This window comes from Rhincodon typus, unplaced genomic scaffold (assembly GCF_021869965.1).
Source record: "Rhincodon typus isolate 14 unplaced genomic scaffold, sRhiTyp1.1 hic_rhity00014389, whole genome shotgun sequence".
Lineage (NCBI taxonomy): Eukaryota > Metazoa > Chordata > Chondrichthyes > Orectolobiformes > Rhincodontidae > Rhincodon > Rhincodon typus.
Window position 1 is genome coordinate 1 of NW_025980027.1, and position 5,154 is coordinate 5,154.

The following is a 5,154-nucleotide window of genomic DNA, read 5'->3' on the forward strand; positions in this document are numbered from 1 at the left end:
AAATTCTTAACAAATGCAATCTACAAGTTTGCTGACACCACCGTAGTAGGACGGATATCTAACAATGACAAGTCAGAATACAGAAGGGAGATAGTGGGCTTGGTGACATGGTGCAATGAGAACAATCTGTCTCTCAACGTTGGCAAAACTAAAGAACTGATCATCGACTTCAGCAAGAAAGGAGGAGAACATGCCCCCATCCAAATCAACAGAGCTGAGATTGAGAGGATGGAGAGCATCACGTTCCTCGGAGTGACGATAATCGACAACCTGTCCTGGATTTCCCACATAGATGCGACGGTCAAGAAGGTACAACAACGCCTCTCCTTCCGCAGGCACCTCAGGAAATTTGCCATGTCCGTAAGGACCCTCACCACCTTCCACAGATGCACCATTGAAAACATACTGTCTGGGTGTATAATGACCTGGTATGGCAACTGCTCTGCCCAGGACCGTAAGAAACTACAGAAGGTGGTGTGCACAGCCCGGACCATCACAGAAGCCAACCTTCCATCCATGGACTCTGTTTACACGGCTCGCTGCTGCGGAAAGGCAGCCAACATCATCAAAGACCTATCACACCCCGGTAATAATCTCCTACAACCTCTTCCATCAGGCAGAAGGCACAGAAACCTGAACACACGCACCAGCAGGTTCAGGAACAGCTTCTTCCCGGCTGATATCAGACTGATGAATGGACTCTCTAGCCTCAAATAATGTAACCTGCAACGTAACCTGTATGCCTCTAAGTCTTTTTGATCCGTACTTCCTTTGCTTGCTGTGATCTGCCTGTACCGCTTGTAAACAAAGCTTTTCACTGTATTTCGGTACATGTGACACATGTAAAATTTTAAACGTGTAAAATCAATCAAACCAAATCATCTATTTTTGCACTGCAGAAATTCAATAAGACTCTTAAGACAGCACCTTACACACCATGATCACTATCATTTGGAAGGACAAAGGCAACAGATACATTAAAATCCCACAACCTGCAAGTTTCCCTTCAAAATCACTCACCATCCTGACTTCGAAATGTTTTGCAGATCCTTCACTGTTGCTGGGTCAAAATCCTGGAATTCCCTCCTTCACAACATTGTGGATCTACCCACCACACATGTGACCCTAATGCTATCCCAGTGCATTAAGAACCCAGCTCACCTCCACCTTCTCAATGGCAAACAAGAATGGGCAATAAAAACTGGCCCAGCCAGCCACACCATAATTCCATGAATAAATTTTTAAAAATGCACTCCAGATTCACCATTCAAGAACCTTTTCATTAAAAAATGAACCACAACCATGCCACCCATGTCACTCGTTAAAATACCAATTAACCAACACTGCCCACCAGGAAATTTCTGACACTATTGTCCATTTCATAGAGCCATACAATTCTTATAATGCGGAAGCAGGCCATTCAGCCCATCGAGTCCACATTGTCCCTCTGAAGAATCCTACCCTGACCCAACCCCTAACCTATCCCTGTAACTTTGCATTTCCCATGGCTAATCCCATCTAGCTTGCCTGGACACGATGTGCAATTTAGCATGGCCAATCCACCTAACCTGCACATCTTTGGACTGTGGGAGGAAACCGGAGCACCCAGAGGAAACTCATGCAGACACAAGGAGAAAGCTAAAACTCCAGACAGACAATTTGCCACTGTTTACAACTCCGTGAAGTCATTGTTGGATATTCTGTTGCATGAAAAGTTCTTTTGAAATGCAAGCTGCTATTATTGATGAAAACACAAGATATTGGAAAGCTTAAATCCTTAAGCAGGAACTGTGGAAGCGGAAACAGAATTAATGTTTCAGGGTGATGCCCTTTCCTCAGAACAGTTATGATGGAAGTTCAATAACTTGAAACGTTAACCCTGTTTCTCTCTTCACAGATGCTGCCAGACCTGTTGAATATTTCCAACATTTTCTGTTTGCATTTCAAATTCCAGCATCAGAAATCTAACATTTTAATTTTGTATTCTTATTGTTTAAATCTAATTTGAAATGCTAGCTACTGTATACAAAAAGATAACCTAATGGCACAGTTACATCAGAAACTATTTATCTTGTCCTAAAATTTTGTGGCATGAATCTCGTATCTGGTAATGACTGCAGTATAAAGCAAACTGAATTGGGACTCCTGAAAGATTCTGTTTTGATCCAGAGTCAGGTTAAGGCTGAACTGTAGATTTACACTAATAACTTCAGTGTGGGAGCAAATTAAAATCTATGTTGTGTAATTGATTCTTAAATTGATTAAACTAAAATGCAGAATTGAATCTCAATGCCCAAAGCAATTTTTCCAATACCGATTGCCCAGTATTAAATATGACTTAATCACTGATGGATTTGTTCATAAACAAAAAAGACTGTGCCAACAGTGCTTATTGAAAACAGAATGTTTATTAAAATCTTCTTACAGAACACTTCCAGTGCACTACAGACTTTCCAGAGAATCTAATTTGCTAACATTTACCATACAGGAATTCAGGTGAACTAGGGTAAGTGGTTTCCCTGGTAACCATCATGAAATATGGTGTTTGCTTCCAAATGATCTTTCATTTCTACATAATCAGGTTTTCTCTTAACACTAAAAGCTAATACTCCCTAATTTTAATACAGGATGTCTTTGTTATCCACATTTTGAATTAGAGAGGAGAGTAGGTGTGAATTGGGATTGCAACTTGTCTGTTTATGACCCCCAACCTCCTGTTTGCACTGGCTGTATTTAATTACAAAAAAATTGAGGAATTATTTGCTAATTTCTCTTTAAAATGTTCTTACTTGTTATAACTGAAATGAAAAAATCAGAGGAAGATAAAACGTAGGAGAATCTTTTATCTCAAAATTTTTGTGGGAAAAAATATGATGCATTGAGAGTACCAACACATCAAACTGGTTAAAACGTTGTTGGATATAATGCAGATTAGCTTCTCAACTTCACTTATCTTCCCTTTGCATTTGCCTTACATCAAATAGCAGCTCCTACAGGATAGTTTGTGCTGCTGTCCTCATAGTGGCAACCACAAGGATTGGGACAACAAGCAACAGTGAAAAGGACTAATCGGTACCTTATACTGATCAGCCTCAGAGTATGGTTTGGCAGCAAATCAGCCCTCAAGATGGAAAAGAGGGGTTGGACTGAACCTTACAGCTAAATTTCAACATGGAGTTTCAAAGCTTTACGAAAATAGACAGCAGTTTACATTCCAACTGAAGTGTTTACTTCAACCCATCTCGTCATTCTCTGCTTTTAACTCCTTGTCAAGGTCCTCAGTGCCTTTGGCTCATCTGATCTTGTGGTCAGAGAGCAGGGATCAAGCGTCACTGTCAGGATTCAATGAGGCTGTCTACACGTCCCTGTTCCTGTCATTGTCAGGATGATGATTGTGTCCTGCAGTGTCATGTCACCTCGTTATTAGAGGACTTGTCACTGAACAGCTGACGACAGTATCATCATCATCTGATTCCTGCTAACTCTGACATACCTTCAGGCTTTCACTTGAACTTTCTCTTACAGTTTGATTTGTTTATTCACGGTTGTGGTGAGCCATTACCTGCTACCATGTCAGGCGTTTCTGATTCTGAATTAGATTGGTCATACTGATGGTGGGGATGGTGATGATTTTGGTGGTGTTTATGTGTATTATGCCCCAACTGCACAGGATCTGTCCTGTTTTGCTGGAGTTGGTCTTCTTCATGGACATTGGGATTGTGGTTCCGATGAGCATGATGGTGTCCTCTGTGGTGTTTCCTTAAATCAATTTTTAATGTTTGTGTTATGTTTCTTGCAATACATGCTGGAGAATTATCCTGCAGGTACAAGGACAGGACATGTCAGACAATGTAAACATAGCCCATATTTCTAAATACCTTAAATGTATACTTTTACATACCTGAATATTTAAAATAAAGTTATCTTGTCATTATCACATTGTTATTTGTTGGATCTTGCTGTGCATAATTGCAACATTACAACACTAACTACCATTCCAAAGTGCTTCATTAACTGAAAAAATGACTTGGGAAATCTTATGGATGTGAAAAGTGCAATAAAATTCAAAGTCCTTGTCTTTTTGACATTGAGTTGTGTTGATATCACTTATTCTTTCTTGAGATGTAAATGTCACTCAAGGAAGTGCCTTCTTGAGTCATTTTAGGGGGGTAATTAAGGGTTAACATGTAGGTCAGACCAAGTAAGAATGCAGATTTCTCTCCCTAAAAGGACATTATTAAACTAGATGAGTTTTTACATTTACAACTAATTACAGTTTTGTTGTCAGTTATTGCTTGTTTCATTGCCACCATATCCTAGTGGGCTCAGTCTATCCTGGCATTTCTGTATTTCCCAGTCAGACAACTGTTGTGCTCACTAACCCTCAGTCTATCATTCGTCCAACTGTTCAACTCTCTAGTCTGTTCTCAGGTTATCAGTGTACGATGGCACAACACATTTCCTAGCATTTGAATAATATCATAAATTCATAGCTTGGTACTTACCTGAACAAAAGAGCAGTTACTGCATATTCTTTGACAATATGTTTTTACAATTGCATGTGCCACAAACGGTTGTGATAGGATGGTATACGGCAGTTCCAGGTGATAAGTCAGGTGGCCACAGCTGTTAAAAAAATTTGCAGTTTGTTAGATTCCTACAGCAGAAGATTAGAAATTTAAATAGAGAAAGTTAAATGTGTTTGTACTGTGGCTGGTAAAAGGAAAGTAGTGTATGCCTTTTGTGATATTCAACTTGTAAAGTGATTGTAGAGTGTTGAGGAAAATTGAACATAGACAAAAGCATAACTAATTGCTTGGTAGCACAGAACTTAAGCATTGTTAAAAAGAGCTTTTTGTTTTGCACTCACTAAAACCATGATACAATGAACAGACTTTGACAAAGGGACATCAATCTATACAGCATGAGAATATGGTACTGATTTGTCGGTCGATCATTGGAATGGCGATGCATCAAGAACAGTTAATTGTCAAACTTAATTCTCAGACCAGACAGGTAGATTTTGATTGGTCAGGTTGTTGCCATGGGGATGCTTCCTTGACCTTTTTTGACAAAATGTTTGTACGCAAACCGTTTGCCTACATAAAACAGCATCTTGCTTACTTATGTATGTAGCATTTAGCATGCAGCAAT

The 5,154-nt window shown here is 39.6% G+C and overlaps 1 long non-coding RNA gene across 1 annotated transcript; it reads right to left on the reverse strand.

The window, feature by feature from the left end:
• Positions 1-2,389: 2,389 nt before the first annotated feature.
• Positions 2,390-4,633, reverse strand: LOC125482660. Its single transcript, XR_007261718.1, has 2 exons — positions 4,506-4,633; positions 2,390-3,818 (listed from the first exon to the last, which is right to left on the reverse strand). It is a non-coding gene; the product is annotated as an uncharacterized LOC125482660 (long non-coding RNA).
• Between the last annotated feature and the right edge of the window lie 521 nt (positions 4,634-5,154).